The sequence below is a fragment of the Micropterus salmoides genome, unplaced genomic scaffold (genome assembly GCF_014851395.1).
Source record: "Micropterus salmoides isolate LMB-PRFRI ecotype aquatic unplaced genomic scaffold, ASM1485139v1 Ms_hic_scaffold_520, whole genome shotgun sequence".
NCBI classification, from domain to species: Eukaryota; Metazoa; Chordata; class Actinopteri; order Centrarchiformes; family Centrarchidae; genus Micropterus; species Micropterus salmoides.
Window position 1 is genome coordinate 11,992 of NW_024044261.1, and position 19,904 is coordinate 31,895.

At 39.5% G+C, this 19,904-nt stretch overlaps 1 pseudogene; it reads left to right on the forward strand.

Moving 5' to 3' along the window:
- The first annotated feature begins 991 nt into the window (after positions 1–991).
- Positions 992–18,190, forward strand: LOC119889540 (annotated as a pseudogene).
- The last annotated feature ends 1,714 nt before the right edge of the window (positions 18,191–19,904 follow it).

A 19,904-nucleotide genomic window follows, 5' to 3' on the forward strand; every position in this document is an offset into this window, starting at 1 on the left:
ATAAATGAAGGATAAATAAGGTGGTGAAGTAGATAAACGAATGCAAGATCTTAAACGGTGCAATAATTTAATTTACAATGGTGAGTTGAAGTTTGTGGCATGATGCTAACGCTAGGACAATCCAGTGAGAAAACTACCAGCCTATTTATTGTCTCTGTTGTGGAGGTGGACAGATAGGATGTTAAGATGGACAGAGGTGAATGTCATAAGAGAAAGGACATAGGATGAACAAAAAGACAGACAAAATGGAGTTTAATAAACAGGTGAGCATAAAGGACAGAATTGAACACATTGAGTCTTTCACACCTTGCCAAGGTTCCTGGCCAGAACTATAGGTGGTCTGGCAGAGTGTGATTGTCCAGAAAATACTGAGGGCTAGCTATTTACAGTTTACGATAGAAGCAATTGTAGCACAACAGGAGAGATGCATCCAAAAGATGAAGAAATGTTTCTTTACTTAACAGCGCCACTGAAGTGTACACCTGTGTTACCCCACTATTTTCTCTTTTCCAAAAACAGTTAAACAGATTTGTTTAGTTGGCTTAACAGGAATTATAAAACATTCAACAACACACCAATAATAACAATTGTGTCTTGATTGTGAAAGTACAGTAACAGGTTCACTGATATTTGTCAGCTGCAATTCACACTCTATCCAATCCTAATGCTCAGCAGGAACTCTCCATCATTCATGTCGTGTGCGCCGTTACTCATCCTCCATCTTTGTCTTATCATCATCATCACATATTCCAGTGCTCACAAATTCTGCCACGCTTTACACACACACACACACACACACACACACAGAGTGCCAGCTGGTTTCCCCTCCCCCCGTTCAGAGAGCGGTACATGGATGGATCGGAGTGTTCACACATCTCCCCAGCTACAGACTCATCCCTGCTGTTATGTAAGAGCCATGCAAAGGCTTACAAATCAGATTATAATAGCCACAGGCCACACACTCAGAAAGGATAGAGGTCAGTGAAGCAACATGGCCAACCAGTGGACTCATGCTTGCATGAGTCTGGACAGAGGAAACACTAGCACCCTGTCTCTGTGCTCGTCTAATCAGTCTGTCCTTGATGCCTACCTTTCCTACAGGTATTGAATTGTCTGAACTGAGCAGCAGTTCCCCTTTTGTTCCACTTGTCATTGCTTGTTTGCTCTGGTTTTATAAAACATCACAACCACTGTTACTGTTGAATTTTGTCGCCACTAATGCCACCTCAGGCCTTGATGTTGTGTGGGATTACTATCATCCTGAAACAGCTGTAGTTGGAGCAGGAACCAGCCTCCCCCACGTTAGCTTTGAACACCAGGATTTAAGAATAACAAATGGATTTTCCTTGATTCCACGAGAGCGCAGGTCTATTCTCGTGGCAGCCGGTACAATTATAGGTTTGTTTCTAAATAAGGTGTTAATATCCATTCCCAGCATGTCATTAGAAGTCTTGGTCAGCCTAAAGTCAAGGCTTAACATCAGCAGTGTAGATTCCAGTTATAGTGAATGCAGTTGGACATGTTGCTAAGTCACAGTCCAGCAGTGAATATACTCTGCGCAGTATCGCATGTGAAATGTGATGATGAGAATAGTGAGGCCTTGAGTTTATTTAGAGGTGAGAAGAGAGAAAATGGAGTGATAAAGACAGAAGTGGAATGAAAGGAAGAAACAAAAACGGGCAGTCTGAAAATGGAGATAAACGAGGATGAGACAAAGATGTTATATATTGTTTTTGACTTCAAGATTTGTAATATTCCCTAATGAGCGTGCCTTTCTGTTTCTCTGCCTCTGTCTTCATTCATCGTCCTTTTCATCTCTGTATCCAAGGTGAAAATGGCAAGTTTTACAGAGAGAAAAGGATGAAAAATCTGTACTTTGGTACAAACTACACGAGCAAGAAATGTAATATCTCTTCCCCCCACGACACGTTGGGAGATCCTTCCCCACAAAGGGGTAAAAAAAAACTAAAAAAACGGGCAGTTAGGAACAGTTCGAGACGGTGGGGTGGGATTTTTTTATTGCTGTCAGGAGGAGTCAGATCCTCCTGGTCATTGTCCAGCAGCAGGGGCTGTCCTCCTAATAGCCTCACTAATCACTCTTGTCATTTTTAATCTCTCTCTTCCACCCTGGCGTATTTAAAGCAAGGGCCTCTGTGTGCCCAACCAGGATTAGACTAGTGAGCTGGAGATGAAGTGTGGTTCAGGGGGGGTGGAGTGAGCAGGAGCGGCAGCAGCACAGTCCTTGTGCGCCTCACATTGGGTGCCATGTGACTGATGCTAACGCTAGCAGTGTAGCTGTGAATGCTAAAAATACCCAAAGATGCTCTGGCTGATGATGCGTTTTAGGTTCACACAGTAAAGAGATTGTTGGTACATATGTGTCAGCTAAATAAATGTAATGTATCTCAGTATGTACGGATGGACTTAATGCATAGATTATGAATATACAGAACCATATTAAATTTGCAAATGAAAGCTATCGTGTTTTTTTATATCCAGTTTTGACATTAAAATTAAATGTATTTTAAGTCACACTTCTATTCCCATTAGCTTCAGCTGTACTTAGCGTAGCATCCTAACACACTAAACTAATACAGTCAGCAACATTATACCTGCTTAACATCAGCATGTTAGCATTGTCATTGTCATTAGCATGCTGACATTAGCATTAAGCTCAAAGCCCTGCTGTGTCTAACTGCAGCCTCTTGTTTTTTTAGTTTAGTTATTCTTTTTTTACGAACATGAACATGAGTTTAGAAGTAATAGATGGAAAAAATGCTCAAACATTCAGCATCAATTGAAAAGTTAGTCATTCTTTTGTGAGGTTTGATCATCCACAAATGTTTTCAGACACAGATGTAGAAACATCCGAACAAATTAGCTGACACCATAACCTCAGGTTTATGTGTGCATGTAAAGATATGTTGTAGTATTGATCACACTGTGTTCTGCAGTGAGCAGCGTAATCTAATCCTGGACTTCCATTTAAAAGCAGCTACAGACGCTTTGTGTGTCAGAGTGAGTTTCAAATCGGTTTTCCTCCTCGCTGTTTAATAGTATTAGCTCAGGGTGTCTTGTAAGGCCCTGCTGTTTAAACTCTCCTGTTTGCCAGGAGTGTTTTCATTAATCAGTGTGGACAGTTCTCTTAATAGAATTCACTGCAGGTGAATTGTCTTTGCTGAATAAATATAGCAGAGTGGGATCCGATATCTGGTAAAGGATCATTTTGGGACAGTAGAAGTTAGAAGATCTGTCGGTGTTTGATGAAACACTGAATGTTTGTGGGAAGGCTTTCTTCAAATGATTACACCAAATTTATTTTACAAACTTTAATTTTTTTCTCTAAAGCATACATACGTCTTATGTGCTTTCTTGCAGAGAGTTAAAGGACTCATTATCTTAGCTTAGCATAAAGACTGGAAACCGAGGCAAACAGCTAGCTGTGTCCTGATGTAATAAATTACCAGCACCCCTTTCACACTTTTCTGTACAGATTAAAAAAACACAATATAATGTGTTAATTAGTGAGCTGGTAGGGAGATTTTGTTAACTTTGGACAGAAACAAGCCAGCTGTTTCCAGTCTTTATGCTAAGCTAAGCTAACCTTATTTATTGTACAGACATAAGAGTGGTAGTAATATTCTCATCTAACTCTCAGCAAATAAGTGAATGAGCATATTTCTCAAAATGTTGAACTACTTTAAACCCCATTGTTTTGATGAAATGTTTTTTAATTATTGGGAGAAAATATGGTCATTCATCCTGTCTGTTTGTCCATAAAATCTCCTATAACTTCCTGGCTTTAACTTCCTTTTAAAGGTTTAGTGTGTAATATTTAGGAAGATCTATTGACAGAAATGCAATATAAAATACCTAAATATTTTTTCACCTTTACATAATAAACCATTATGGTTTTTATTACCTGAGAAGGAGCCATATCTATTTACATACACCGCGGGTCCTCTTATGTGGACGTCGCCATGTTGAGCCTAACAAACGGGTCTACAGAGCGCGTTTTGTCACTATGTTGAGTACGTACAAGAGGAAGAAGAAGTGACGTAGTAGTAGTAGTAGTAGTAATGAATGACTTCTCAACTCTGGAAATGGGACCATCCTAGGAGCATGTGAATGCACCGTGAACCGCTGGTTGCAATTTGCAACCCTCACCACTAGATGCCACTAAAACTTACACACTAAACCTTTTAAAGTGTATATTTAACATTGAAATTACAATTTGAGTTATAATAAACAAATAAGACCACCACAGCTCAGTTATGTTATGGTATTTAGGGTGTTGGTGTCCTAGGTTTACAGATAATTTACTTTTTGTCAATTCCCTAGTTTTAGATAACGTGATACAAAATCTGTAAAACGGAATAAAAGCGTCAGGAAAAACTTCACAAAACAGCAGTAAAACCAATACATTATCAAAAAAAAACAAACACTGGAACACCAATAAATAAGAAGATAATAAACAGCTGGTTCTTTTGGTTTAGGATTTTCATTTAGATCAGTTCGGACTTGGTCAGGTTGTTGGTACATAATGCGTTTAGGCGGCAAATACACTCTAACTTGACCTGTTACATTAGGGTTGGTTTTCGGCTTTGCTACACCTGGTCTGTGTTACCCCAGGCTCTATGTCAACACTCATGTACTCTTCCACTGAGAGAGCATGTCAAGACACACTCTGCTGACCGACCAGTGTGACGCTGCAAGAGATTTTGGGACGAGGAGGGAGGGAGGATGCCCTGCAGCTTTTGACAAGATCTCTGGGCTATTTTCCTCTCCACATTTAGGATCTTTAATCTGGTCTGATTTGGTTTACATGGGTTCCAGTTGGAGAGAAAAATGCAGATGCAGCATTTTCGTGAGAGCGATAGATCCAAAGCCTCATGTGAACCCGACCATAGGGTTTTCTATGTGTAGTTAGTAGTAGGTTAGTAGTTTACATGGCCTTGTTATTATTGTTTTGTATTCTCAGCTTAATGTTTATGATTTTTTTTTGGCCCAGAGTGAAATGTCTGTTTCACTGGATGTATTATGATGAAATTCATGGTTCCTGGCTTTTCCTACAACCACTTGTGACAACCAATGTTGTCACAAGTGGTTGTAGGAAAAGTCTGGACTTGTGTTAAATGAATTTGCCATGATATTTGGTTCGCTCATGCCCCTTTACATATCCATTTTAGTGTTCGTTACCCTCCAGTCAACATGTTTCGCTTATTGTTACTTCACTTGAATGTTTGAGCTTCATCGTGCAGAATAATGTATGTGTAGAGTTTGACACTAGAAGACTGTTTTCAGATTCATCTGCTGAAGAATGAAAATTTCTCACCTTAAATCTCTGTTTAAGACGAGGACGAGCATGATTTTGTGACTCAATCATAGTGTGAAACCTAAAGCCTCCATTTCACATACACCGTGAATTGACTTTAAGTAAAGCAGGAGACATCTTGTGTCCAGTAGTTAAATGTTTCAAATAAACAATATTTGCATATTCATAGATTCTGGATTTTTCAGCAAGGGAGTAGATGTGTTTTTAAGAATTTTTTTTGTGGAAAAGCATATTTTTGCTCCAACTGGCACTCAGGAGGGGCTGTTTAAATTAAATCATATTGAAGGAGAATACAATGGCTGCATCACATTAGGAATAACCCAGCCCAAGCTCTGCAGTGAAACCTTATCCCTGCATTGCCTCCCTCTGTCTAGAGGCATCACGAATCAGCTGCATGTGCATGTATCAGCACCATGCACGGCAGTCTTCACGACTCTGAGTTCCTGAGCTTTGCATGTGACTTCACAGGTTGCATATCATCTACGCCACTGCTGTTATGCCCCCGCAGCCAACTGCGTATTTTACTCTTCCCTGTTTAGGTTCACTTCCCACTGCTGCTCAGTTAACCTTGTTGTGTCCTTCCCTTGCAGGGAGGATGACAAAAAGGAGTGGGAGGGCCAAGAGAGAGTGATGGGTAGAGAAAGGAAAGGTTGGTTGTTGAGTGAAGGACAGATTATGAGGACAGAAAGAGCTCAGTTATGTGTGAAAGCACAGTGACATTGCTGGTTTCCTTGGGAGGTTTTAGATTTCTTGGGCATTAGGAGAGCGTGGTTGCTTAGGTCATATTAACAAAGTGTGCAGTACTTCACTGCGAGTAAAGGATCAATCATCAGTCCTGTGTTTACTGGCTCTGACGTCCGATATAGTCCTATAGCATGAGTGTGTGTATGTTCATGCATGTGCATTCATCCTGACACGCATCTCCCTCACATCACTGCACTAAATTGCTGTCTCCTTGGCTTGCAGCCATCAAAGCACAACAGTGGCTCTGTCATTGTTCTCCACTTTGCTATATTTGGTATTTGGTTGAACATGCGTTGACAGCAGCCATGGGCAGGAGTTTGCACAGCAGCACTGTTCCACTTACTCAAAACAGCTACCAACGGCTCATTTTAATTCCTTCAGTTGCTCCTCTTCTGCAAACCTACACACACTTTCCCACAGGCGCTGCTTGACCTGAGTTTCATCCATTTAGCTTAAGTACTAACTGGCTTCTACTGATTCTGACTGCCTAGCCTCTCTCCATCATAGAAGAAGTCATAGATTTGGGAAACACAGACACACAAATACGATAGGGTTGAATTTAGAGCTCTGAATACTATGTAAAGTCTTTCTGCATCACCCAAGGCCTACTCCAGGTCCCACATTGTTGTAGCAGTCTGTACTACACTCATGCAATACCAGAATAAATAAAACGAATATCTTTGGGTTTTACTATTTAATTGACCAAAGGATTAATCGATTAATTAATAAGTTCAGATTAGAAGATAACAAATATAATAGTTTGTTGCATTCCTAATTTGTACACATATACTACTGCATTAGTTTAGTTCAAATTAGTATTAGTACCTTCAGATAAATAATTGTTGTAATTTGTGCCTGTGTGTTTTTTTGTTTGTTTGTGTTTTGGATTTCAGCACTCGTGTAAATCTATCAGTTTATGGCTGCTTGTAAGGTAATGGAAACAAAATACATGTAAAAATACTGTCCTCCTCAAGTTTATAAAACCCTTTGTAAAATGACTTGTTCTGTTGAATAAATCATCTTGAAGCTGTTCTTGTGTATGTCTGTTGAACCTGGTGTGGAGCATTAGTCATCATCGTGGGTCAGAATATCAGTCTAATTGCCTGTAGAGACGGCACCAAAATAGTGCCTGTGTCATTACATACAGCTCTTATGCGTCGCATATATATATATATATATATATATATATATATATATATATATATACACACTATAAAACACTTCCCTTTGATGCTATATGTCAATTTGGAATATATGTATCTCAGCTTGAATGACTCAGTAAGGCCGGTCTGGTGTAAAGTATGTCACTCAGAAACGGGTATAAAAATTTTAAAAGGAGGCACATGCCATGTTTTTTGTACATTCACATTATGTATTACATGTAGCTGCGACCATATTCTCTCCCAGGTGTAAAATAGTACAGTACATGATTAGCCAGCTTGAATGAACACCAGAAGTGTCACTACGTCCATCACTTATGGTGGCACAGCTGTTGCTCACAAGCGGCCCCACACACGTAAAGATGGACCATGTCAAACATTTTACAGCCACACATTTGACATCATGTACACCTCCGTCCTAACAGCTCGGTTAATCGTCATCTTCGAAGTGGAGATGCTGAGACACCATAACTGATGATAAGCCAGGCACAGGCAGGTACCTGTCTCCATGGCAACCAGCTAAGGGAGGATTTGACTTTGTAGTGATGTGTATGTGAAACTAATGGCAGGAAATCTGACTCCTATGTGTGTGTTTTGCATTGCCTGTCAGAATATTGAGCTGTTTCACAAGTGGGATCAAAAGAGACCTCGCTAAGATGACTCATAGCAGCAATCCTCAGAAAGTCTTACGCTGCATAAACTGCTGCCACAAGCTTAGTCTTATAAACCCCCCATGGTGCATCTGTCACAGATCACCCCTCTGCGCTTCATTTCAGGATCTTAAAATTTTTACATTACCAAGCCAAGAAACCATCAAATATGTAAAAACTAAGAATGTGAAATTTGACTAATTCTATCCAAGAAGTACACGTGATTTTGCAGGCTTTCACTGGAGGAGAGACTTCATCCACTGACCTTAGCCCTTCACGTTGTCTTTAGTCACGCTTTGTGACATTCCCTTAAAGCCTTTTTTTCACCCCTCAGTCCATCCTCTGAGGGCCGTGTCTGGCCTCGTTGTGTCAGATTGCTGCCCCCTCAAGCCATCTGGTTACATTACAGACTGTAGCTTGACGGTGGCAGAACTGGAAATACTATCAGCAGACAGAGAGTGAGAGGGACGGGAGCCCAAAGGAGTTATTTCTGTGTTTATGTCTGTGCACATGGGTCTCTACCATGTCTGGAGCTAAAAAGGCCAACGCTATGAGCATGTTGCTGCCCATGTTTCATCTCTTCCTTTCTTTCTTTTAATTAATCTCCCTCTTGACAGACATATTTCTGCTACACAAAACTATATTTATTTTTTCTAACTTTTCTCAAATTTTCGGTTGGATCTTTTGTTATCTTTTTCAGTTCTGTAAAAAAATTTAAAATGAACCAATCTGAGAAGGGAAAAAATACGTGTTCGAACTTTAAGACAACCTGCAACAAGGGGTCAACAGTATACTTTGCTTAATTTTAATAGTTCTCATGTTAAAAAGGTTAGGAATTATTGCTGTAGAAAATGTTCTACTGGACCACCATTAATAACACATTATTGCCAGTTTTATTCCACATGTTAAGATCACTAACACACTCCTGGCGTTGTTATCCTTGAGCACCAGTGAGAGGTGAGGTTCACTTCTCAGTATGATCATTAATAAAATGGGTTTCTGTTATGTGAAGCTCAGGTCAAGCTGATTTTTGAGTATTTATTGTTTGACGTCTTAATTGGAATATAAAGATGACTTCATCTCATAGCAAGCTAGGCTGCACGTCTAAATACATCCATAATATAATTATGTAAACATTTCCATTCTGCCCTTAACAGTCTGAGAAATCCTGTTGTATCTGTGCAAAGTATCCATGTACACTACCTTTTCAGTCCGTTTTGAAGAGATTCACATAATTTTGCAGAGGTCTTTTTTCATATCATTTTAAGTTGGAACTTTTAGTGCATTTCAGTGTTGAGAATTGTAGAAAAAAATTGACCTTGTTTTGCATTATTTCTGACTTTCAAAGAATGCATCATTTTGTCAAGCTGATAAAAGCTGAAAGCCTTACGTGTTGTTTTGCAGAAAGTGAGCGAGAAAGTTGGAGGTGCAGAAGGAACGAAGCTCGATGAGGACTTCACTGAAATGGAAAAGGCAAGACTGAACTCTTTCTATTGTCCCCATTACACCTTGTTGAGAATGAAAATGAATGCTAGAGCTTATTATTAGTTTACCTGAGGATTAACAACATTTTGTGGGATCCCCACATACACACCAATCATTTCTGCTGTCGTGTTGAGCTGCTGGCAAGTTATTAGAAGACAGACAATCACATAGGTCCACCAGTGTCGTCCTGGATAATTAAACCCATTCATGAAGGAATTTCTCTTGACCGCTTCAGTGGATCTAAAGTTGGACAAAGATTTCTGAACAGTCAACATTTTGTGACCCTGGCTTTAATTGGGAGCGAACAGAAATTCTTGCTGGTTAATCTTTTTGCCTTTAAACATGGCTCCTTGCAAATTGTTAAAAGGAACAACTCTCATTTCACTGAAAATATACAACAGAAAGACGTCGCACCTGTTTTTACATTGAAATTAAATGGAAAATTGCAAAGGTTTGTGGCAGTGGTGGCCTAAAGTTTAGAGATGTGGACTTGTGACTGGAAGATAAAAAAAAGAAAGTACTGCGCTTCCACATTTACCTTGAGCCCTTTGGTGTCTTCCACCCATTACTTTATGAAGCAAAAGCTTTACAGTGTTCTTGCTGAGCCCTATCTGGCTGAGAGCTTGCCCAGCTGGAGGGCACCGTGGAAACTAAGATTTCACCCATGCTAATACCTTTTAGACTTACTAGCTGTAATCACTTTTGTGAGTTTTGCTTTTGACTTGATTTTTTTTCTTCATCATTTAAATGATTGTTTCTCCAGAAATCCCTCCTGCAACGATCAAACTCAGACATTTTCCCTGCAATTGTTTTTTAGACAGTTGTGGCCATAATGTTCCTGCAATGCCACTATTTTACAAACATAATTTTTATGTGTCTTTGTATCATCCTTGTGTGCCTGCCTGAAACCATCAGTACCCTGAGTAACGCATATTTTTCCATATGTGAGCAATAATAAATACACTTATGTACATGTGAGTGCTTATTTATTGTAAGCATCACCGCATGTTAGTGCGTGTGAGTATTTACACGTGATGATTGTTGTTAATTTGTTGTAGTTCGTGTACTGCAGGAAGAGAGAGTGAGTTTTGCAGAGCTGCCATCACACTGAGAACACAGAAGCTCTCAGCTCTGCACTTCTCTCTCTCACCACCACTGCAGAACAAAGCAACACTTTTTTTTAATCCTGTTTTTTTTCCCTCTCTCTATTAGATGGCAGGTTCATAGATCCATCACTTGTTTTATTGCTGGTATATTTCTCTCATCCTCTCCCATAATTCTCAGTCATTTTATGCCAGGTGTTGCAAGCCCTCCTAGTAGGTCTTCCAGCTTGTGTGGTGAAACCCCTACAAATGGTTCAGAACGCAGCAGCACGTCTGGTTTTTGATCAGCCCAAAAGGACGCATGTCACTCCATTGCTGTGTGACCTCCACTGGCTCCCCGTGGCCTCCAGAATCAGATTCAAGTCACTAATGCGTGCATACAGAGTGACTACTGGGTCTGCACCCATCTACCTAAACTCCAACAAATGCCGCCTGGCTCTGCCATCCCTTCACACAAAGCAATCCCAGTCCCGGCTATTCTCATCTGTGACACCACGACGGTGGAACGAGCTACCACACGCCATCAGAGCAGGGGCGTCCCTCTCTAACTTCAAGAAGCTCTTGAAAACTCATCTCTTCCGAGAACACTTCCTCTTATAACACCTCTAACTCTAACATGCACTTCCTGTCTCTTCTTCTTCTTCTTCTTCTTCTTCTTCTTCTTCTTGCTACTCTGTTGATGTTTGTATGTTGTTCCTCAAATGTAATTCGCTTTGGATAAAAGCGTCTGCTAAATGAGTAAATGTAATGTTACCGTGCACATCTTCATTCAACTGTTATTTCTGCATCATCTGTTTTTGTCTTCTTCCAATTTTTGTTTTACATTGTGGTTTACAGAAGATGGACACCACCGCTCGGGCAGTGCTGGACATCATGACCAAGACGACTGAGTATCTGCAGCCAAACCCAGGTGACATAAACTAGCTGCGCAAGAAGATATGTATGTATGTATGTGCTTTTAGTCTAAAGCAAGTTGCCCAAGAGTCACTAATAAAATTATTCAAGAACAAATTTAAACACCCACACACATTATGTATACTGCACATATGATCCTACACAGCATACTTACACGTGCTCATATATACATATTCACATGCACTTACTGTTAACCTGTTCATACACATACTTACCTATATTATTAACAATGCAATAATAAATGTTAACAGGCACATTCAACCAATACATCCACTGTATTAGGAATTTCTTAAGTACATTATTGTAATGACTTCCGTAATTTAATTGCCCTGTACATTGTTACTCTCTGTACTGTGTACTAAGTCTTGTCTGTGTTACTTATGTCGATGTGACGTCTATCTTGCACTAGTAATATATATATATATATAGTGGACAGAGCGCCTCTGCTAACGACAGAAGTTCACACATTTTTAGGAAATATACTAAGCTTCAGAGAAGTGAACAAAGGTGCTAATCGACACAGCAAAGGCCTCCTACATAAGGTGTGATCTGACTGTTCAAGACAATCATCTAATAACTAAATTAATCACGAGCAGAGGTGTTTCCGGATCCGCCGGATTCAGCTCAGCAGGTGTGATTGTTTCACTTTGAAATGATCAAGGTTGGGAAAGTTTGAGTGGGAAGTGGCTCTGTCAGTCACAGTCAGGTTCAGGGTGTGAGGGGACAAAAGTGGCCGCTGCACTAGTGGTCAGATGCCAGGCTAAAGTTAGTTTGATAATCACCATCTGGACTCACGTTTAGTTTATATTGAAGTTGAATCAACTGAATGTTTTTTCACGTTATAGTACAGCGGTCCAACCCATTACTATGGTACAAATTTAAAGCATGGCCTGACATTTCGCTCAGTGGTGTTTGGTTTCATTAGTGCTTTGTCTTCACAGCCACCAGAGCTAAGATGAGCATGATGAACTCCATGTCACGTATGCGGGGGCAGGAGAAGGGACCGGCTACACACAGACCGAGACCATCCTGGGAGAGTCCATGCAGAGGTTTGGCAGGGAGCTCGGAGAGGATTCTAACTTCGGTGAGCTGCAATGCATCAACTTCTCCACAGAAAGAGAAGAAGCACAAACGATTGTTTTATACACTTCTCAAGAACAAAGTGACATCATTTTATTCCCTCAAGGACGCAGTGACAATGCTATGAAAAATGCATGGGCCTATTTTTCAGACAAGATGTCTGAAGTTTGCTTTGTTATTTAGTTCACAAGTGAAGGCATTAAAATGTTGTTTAAAGAGAAATACCTTTTTTCTTCATATTTCTAAATGTGTTTTCCAGGCCTTGCTCTGATTGATGTTGGGGAAGCCATGCATGAGCTTGGAGAGGTTAAGGACGCTCTGGACATGGAGGTAAAGCAGAACTTCATCGATCCACTGCAGAACCTCCATGAAAAAGATCTGAAGGAGATTCAGGTAAAAGTGCAGAACTCTGACGCACAACTAATAATCAAAGTCATCTCTTGGTCAGAAAATCTAATTTACCTGCTTGTCTTTTTTTGCAGCATCACCTGAAGAAAATGGAGGGTCGCCGTCTGGACTTTGATTATAAAAAGAAACGCCAGAGCAAAGTGACAGACGACGAGCTCAAACAAGCCTTAGAGAAATTCGATGACTCCAAGGAGATTGCTGAGCAGAGCATGTTCAACCTGTTGGAGAGTGATGTAAGGAACATTTTACCCCTAACACTCTTTGCTTGGTTAATTGCATACACCATTGGCACAGCCAGGCTTTTTTGTGTTAGTTTTTAGTGTTTTGTTGAGTCTGCCAACCCAATCAGTGTACAGTACTGTACTGTCTTGCACCTTCCAGTGTTGCTGTAACCAGCTATCACAACCATTCTCTCAAACCTTGACTCTGTTCTTACTGGAAGCCCCCCATCTACTCTATAGTGGACAAAATGTTAAAGATATTAAAGCTCCACTAATATTTATTACCCAAGGAAAAATAATTGGTCAATGATTACATGTAATGGGAAATAGAAATGGCTACACTTTTTGCATCACAACTTTATAAAGTGAGCCTCTGTTTCTCAGGTCATTGGCACCAAAACAATAAACACAGTTTTGTTAACCATACAAATACTACCCTTTAGAATATTAGCTGATCCTGTACGTCACTAAACAATATCCCCACAAGGTCCATTAGCAGATGTTGAAATTGCCATTTTCATGAGCATTTAAGGACTTTCTCCATCTCTGTGTTTGTAACAGTTGTACCAGTCATCCAGGTTATCCACTATTGTTTTTGTGTGATCCTGCTGTAAATCAGCTGTTATTACTTTTAGCATCCCAGTGAATTTGAGTCCAGTCGTCATTATGGGCGGTGTGTACCAGCTGTCATGGTGTCAACATGTAAAAGTACACCTTGCGCATCTTTAACAGATTGAACAGGTGAGCCAGCTCGCTGCACTGGTACATGCTCAGGGGAGTACCACAGCAGGGCTGCTGAGATCCTCACACAGCTCTCCAGTAAGATCGACGAACGTTAGTACTCACACTTACTGTTTCACTGGGTGTTTTTGTTGTACCGTACGTTGCTGGATGTACTTACAGTAACAGGTAGAATTTCAGTCTTGTTTGAACTATTATTTACCAATGCAGCATTACCAAATTGCCAGTCCTTTATGTTAACCTCTCTTGTAAGTGTACTGAGAGATTCTGTGTTTTCCACTTCACAGGATAAGGGATACTTCTAACAAACCGAGGAAAGAGTACACTCCTAAACCACGTACCTCTCTGGACTTCTCCATCAGTGAGAACCACAATGGAGGCATCCACAGTGCCCGCTCTCAGGTGAGACACAGATTACAAACCTCATTACTCAGAAACATGTCCAAAAACTAGTCCTGGTACTGTGTTTACACTGGTATCTCATACGTTTGTTTCAGTTGATGTGAAGACACACTTGTAAAGTTTGTTGTAGTATTTGCCTGTTAAGGAAAGTTTCTGGACTCGTTTCTATTAATTCATCACCTTATTTCCTTTAACAACCCTCTCTGTGTTTTTAATTTTTACTGTTGATTCTCAAATAAAAGCCAATGCTGATGCAGCTGGGTCTTTTTCTAACAAAAAAACATACGGTAGATGTATTCTGCATTGCAGGGTGAAGTTAGTCATCTACATACTCACAGCTTATTTAATCAGTTCAACATACTCATAACTTTTACTAATTAATTTTGGCCAATTTTTTTAAACTCTTAATATCAAGCTACTGAAACGCAACGTTTCCTGCAGCTGTTTCAAAATGAAAGAGAAATAATTAAGTGATAGAAGCCTTTTAAAGTAAAGTATATGGAGAGTTCTTTTAGCAAACCGCTTCAATGAGAAATCAATACTAGAGACTGGGACCCAATCAGAGAGAGGGGGTATATTTCTAAAATATGATAAAGTATAGTTAGTAAGTTAGTGCTTTATTTAAACAAGTTGTTATCATTGTATATGTATAAGTATAAGAATAGGAAAACACGCAGAAATATACACAATTTAAAAACACAGACAATCAAATAAATTGTGTTCTTCCAAATAGCGGACACATTATTTGTTTCTATAGAAATATCTTGTAAAAGAGGAAATTTGCAAGTTGTTTCAAAAGAAATGTGTTAAAATAAAAGGGGAAATATTTGAGAATTTACGCTGTGTTTACTGTGTTGCTAATTTTATCTTTCTTTTTCCCCACTCTTTTCCCAACATTTCAGTTATTGCCTTTACTGAACAGAATATCCATCAATCCAGCACAAATTAATGCAACTCTGCACTCTTCTCTTTCCCCCTTATGATTTTTGTTCATTCTTTTAGGCGCGAGGTCTCCAGGTGAGCCAGGTCAAACTTATCTGCCAAAATGTTTCACTCCCTGTGTGCTCATGAATTCATTTCTTTAACAACCTCCTTTCATGTACACAAAAAACTCAAAACTTCTTCTGCTGCTTCTTTCCCGCTCCCCTCGTGTTGTTTCCTCTTCCCTCTTGCAGCAAGGTCTCCAGGTGAGATAAAAGTGAATCCCCGAGAGATACGGCAATATCTCTTCCATCACTTCGTCATTCTTGTTTAGTCCTTTTTTTTTCCATCTATTTGTCTGTTTGTATCTTTTGTTATGAGAAAACTGTGCCCAAATGTTACAAACAGCAGAAAAACAAGTGCTGTCCGCTCACTGTACAAAGAATGCCAGACCTACAGTAACAGCTTACCAGCGGACCAGCATTTGCTGTTCCTGTTTGTTCAATCTTTTGGTCTGTCTTATCCTCCTGTTCCTTTGTCTGTCTGCTGCTCTGCTTCTCTTTCAATTCATTGTCCAGCTTGGGTTTTCCTCTTGCTTTGTTTATCTAACTCTTCATTGCCACACCTCCTGTACTTACCCATCAATCCATCATTTATCCATCTTGAAAATACTATTTAACATAACACGTCTGCTCTGTTTTCTCCTTTTCCCTTTGCAGCAAGATCTCCAGGTGAGAAAGAGTGACTTGTGAAGAGATGCAAAATCTCTATCACTCTTATTTGTATCCTCCTTTAACTTTTGTGGAAGTATACTTTTGTCTGCATTTTTGTTTGCAGTGCAGCTCATCTGCTGTGCTGTTTCTGTATAACCCCTTGTTTCTCTTTTGTCCCTATTTTTTTTAATTTTCTTATTGCACAGCTTTCTTTCATTGTTAAAGCAATAGTTCCATATTTTGGGTAGTTAGCTTATTCACTGAGAGTTCGTTAAAATAAATTGATACCACTCTCACACCTGGACGCAAAATATGAAGCTGCAGCCAGTTAGCTTAGCATAAAGACTGGAAACAGGGGAAACGGCTAGCTTGGCTCTTTCCGAGTGTAAAAAAATCCACCCACCACCACCTGTAAAGCTCTCTATTTCATTTGTTTTATAGGGTGTTATTTACTGGACTATTTCTTGGTCAGAGTCTCAGCTTTGCTTGACAACTGCTCAGATCCAAGAAATAGTCCCCATAAAATGGTGAATTGTAATTTGTTTAACCTTCAGTTTTTGTACTAATTAAATAAAAAAAGATCTAATGTCTTAGTTAGGGAGCTTTAGAGGTACTGATAGGCAGGTTTGCTTCTCCTACCATGTGGTACTTGACGGTTGGTGAGAACCACAGGTTTTGTGGCTGTTTTTCCCGACATTTGCCAAAAGGGGTGAAAATTTGCCCCTTCCACTCAAAAACAAACTTCAACAAGCGACACAAAGGTGAGATTTAGGCTTTATCTGAAGGGTTTTCAAACAGTATTTTACAACAGAAAAGACTTGAAGGATGAAGACTAACTGGTTGGTTTGGCAAATGTACGTCTGTTTAACCACACAACCTCCGTTAAAGAGTACAGACTGAGCTTTTCTATGAAACCATCCGCAATCCAAAGAATCAGCCCATTTCCCAAAATGTAGAACTATTCCTTTAGATGTCATATGCCTCATTAATATTTTACCGTCACTGATAGTCCCGTCATGTTTTGTCTCTCTCTTTTGCTTGTCTCCTCCTCGCTGCTTCCTCCTGTTTCCGTCTTTTAGCCAGGTCTCCAGGTGAGCCTTTCTCAAGCTTTTCTTATATTCAGCATCTCCTCCTCTAACCTCTCTTCTAACTCTCCTTTTCTTCTCTAACTATTTTGTCCAGCCCCTATGGACCAGCCCTGCTGTCGTGCACTCTACGATTTTGACCCTGAGAATGAAGGTGAGCTAGGCTTCAAGGAAGGCGATATCATCACCCTGACCAATAAGATCGATGACAACTGGTACGAGGGGATGCTGCACGGCAACTCCGGCTTCTTCCCCATCAACTATGTGGATATCCTGGTGCCGCTGCCCCACTAGGACGTCACCACTACCAGCTGTGTCTGCAACGGTGGCGAAACAAATCCTAGCCTCCAGTTCCTCCCACCAGTATTCCCGGTAACCTTTTTCCTAAACATTCCTACCAACCACCTGTACTCCGCTTTAAAGGAGTCGAAACAGCAACAACACAATAACGAACGAAGATACGAACAAAGATTGACGACAAATTAAAGCAAGTATGCACCAATTGCTCGTAAAAACTTTTAAAAGAGGAAAAATCTGCATTGATGTCGTTGCTTCCCCTTATCCCAGGAGGTACCTTCAGGCTTTCATCCATTTCTGTTCTGGCTTTTGTCTCAGTTTATGTGGCTGTCAGTCCGTCATGAGTTTATCAGAACAGCTTTGCAAAATCACACTTCTCTCTCATTCACTGTACTTTGTGGAAACCTCTATGGTAGATAAAAACATTTCTGTCACATACTAGGAAAAAAAAAAATCAGTCCACGTGAATCACGTTTGTTAGCGACTCTAGGTCAAGCATGTTTCAAGTGTTTAACGTTTTATCTTATAAAAGAATATGTTGAGCTGATTTTAGTTGTGTTTTTTTTTTTTATATATATATCTTCTTTTTAATGGTAGTCATCTCTTGGCATGTTGGGAAGTTTCTGGAGTAATCACTTCCCTGTCTTGCTCAAAAAGGATGTATTCAGCAGTTTTGACAAAAGACCAATTCATCTAGCTAATAACTAACAACCAAGATTACCTATTACCAAGAATATTGTTATTTTTTACATATCAACATGCGCACATGATTGGTCATATGTGATTCAGATACCAAAATTACCTGCAAAAACCTGAACAAACTCCAATTTTAGCTTTGAGATTTCATGACAGCATGGTATCAGTAAATCTGTTCGATGCAACATGCTGAAGCTTGCAATCTCTAGTTCTTTGGTATTCTTATCAGGAGGGCTGAAAACTGTATTTGTAAGTATGTGTCATTACATATCTGAGCCAGTTATGAGTGGAGTGATGACATTATTTGCAAAAAACACAAGTTGTAAAGTTTAAACTGTTTAAAGTGATGTAAAAACTATGGTGCATAAGTATAAATCCTCAGTGTATTTTATCAGCAGCTTGTGTGAAAAATGGTTAATGTATTGTGATATAATAACTTAGAGGACTGAACTGCTCATAGGGGCAACTGTTTGCTGCAGCTGAAGCCGTATCTCTTCTTGCTGCACCCCTAACTAGTCCGATTAGTATTCTGTAGTTTAGCTGTCAATAAGCCATTGATTAAGAGGAAAGTAGACATAGCTAGGAACGCACAAATGGCTGAACGGAATGAGAAATCATTTCTTTATGTCTCGGCGGAAATGTTTTATTCATTTGAAATGATGCAACTTAAACTTAAAAAAACTTTTCTCCAACATAATATGGACTACAAGCCACTGGTTTGACCTTTTCATGTCATGTTAGACATGAGAAAAATTGCTAGGCTATAAGATTGTACATTAGGTTTAATTTTCCCTAATGAGCTGTTGTATGCAGTATTGTGTGGGATTTTCTGTCCCTAACTTATGTACTGATACTCTAGAAATCAAACCAACTTCAGTTATTACCGAACATGTTTTAGTCAGCTGATCAGATGCTGTACGTTCTCCCTGAGGTTTTACACTCTGCAATGTCCATGATTAAACCCATCTGCAGGAGAATTGAATAGCGGTAACAGTTTTTTTTTTGTTTTGTTTTTTTTCCCCCCTCATCTTGTAGTGGTGTTGTGCATGTATTTGGGGGAGGGGAGCGTATTTGGGTTTGCTAACTGTACATGTTATGCACAGGGATGGGGTTGCAGAGGACCTCTGATGCTGAGGTATTTAAAATATACTGTCTCTGACAGTGTTCAACATTAAAACAAACATGGATGTCTCTTTTAATTAAAGGACCAATTCATTATATTCAGTAGAATTACACTAGATGATACAAAACCAACAGTACCCCATATTAAGTGGTGTGTTTTTTGTTGTTGTTTTTTTTTAGGGAAGCACAACTTTGACAGTATACTTTGTTGGCTGGGGAAGAATACAATACAGTTTGAAGATCATGTATTCAAGTTTTTTTTAAAGGCGATAAATTCCTTCCTTATTTTTCTCTTTCACTTTTTTTGAACAATCGTGTGTATCTTTGCCCTCAATGAGGACTGTACAGCTTTTCTGTGTTTTGTTTTCACCTTGTGTGTATAGTCGCGCATCAACAGTAACGTATCTTATTTTTGTAACTGTGACAAAAGTATACACATACAGTATAGATGTATTATACAGTATATTATCCAGAAGCAATGTGAAAGGAGGGATTCTCTGTGCTGCACATGATTGTCTTTGGATTGTTTTTTTGTTTGTCTTCTGTTTTGTTTTCTTTTATTCTTGCACTGGATTCTACGACTGTATGCTTGATGTAAAGAAAAAAAAATGTGATAAGTCAATGTAATTTTTCAAATAAATAACAAGAAATAGTTATTGCCTTGATGACTTTCTGTTCATAGATGCACACAGTTCTGGATTTTAGCTCAAACATACGTTGCGGGTAGAAATCCCTTATGACAACTTTTATAAATAATTTAAACTCACGCTAAATGTGAAATAATTTAAACTCTAGCTAACCATCTATTTCACTCTAGCTGTTGTTT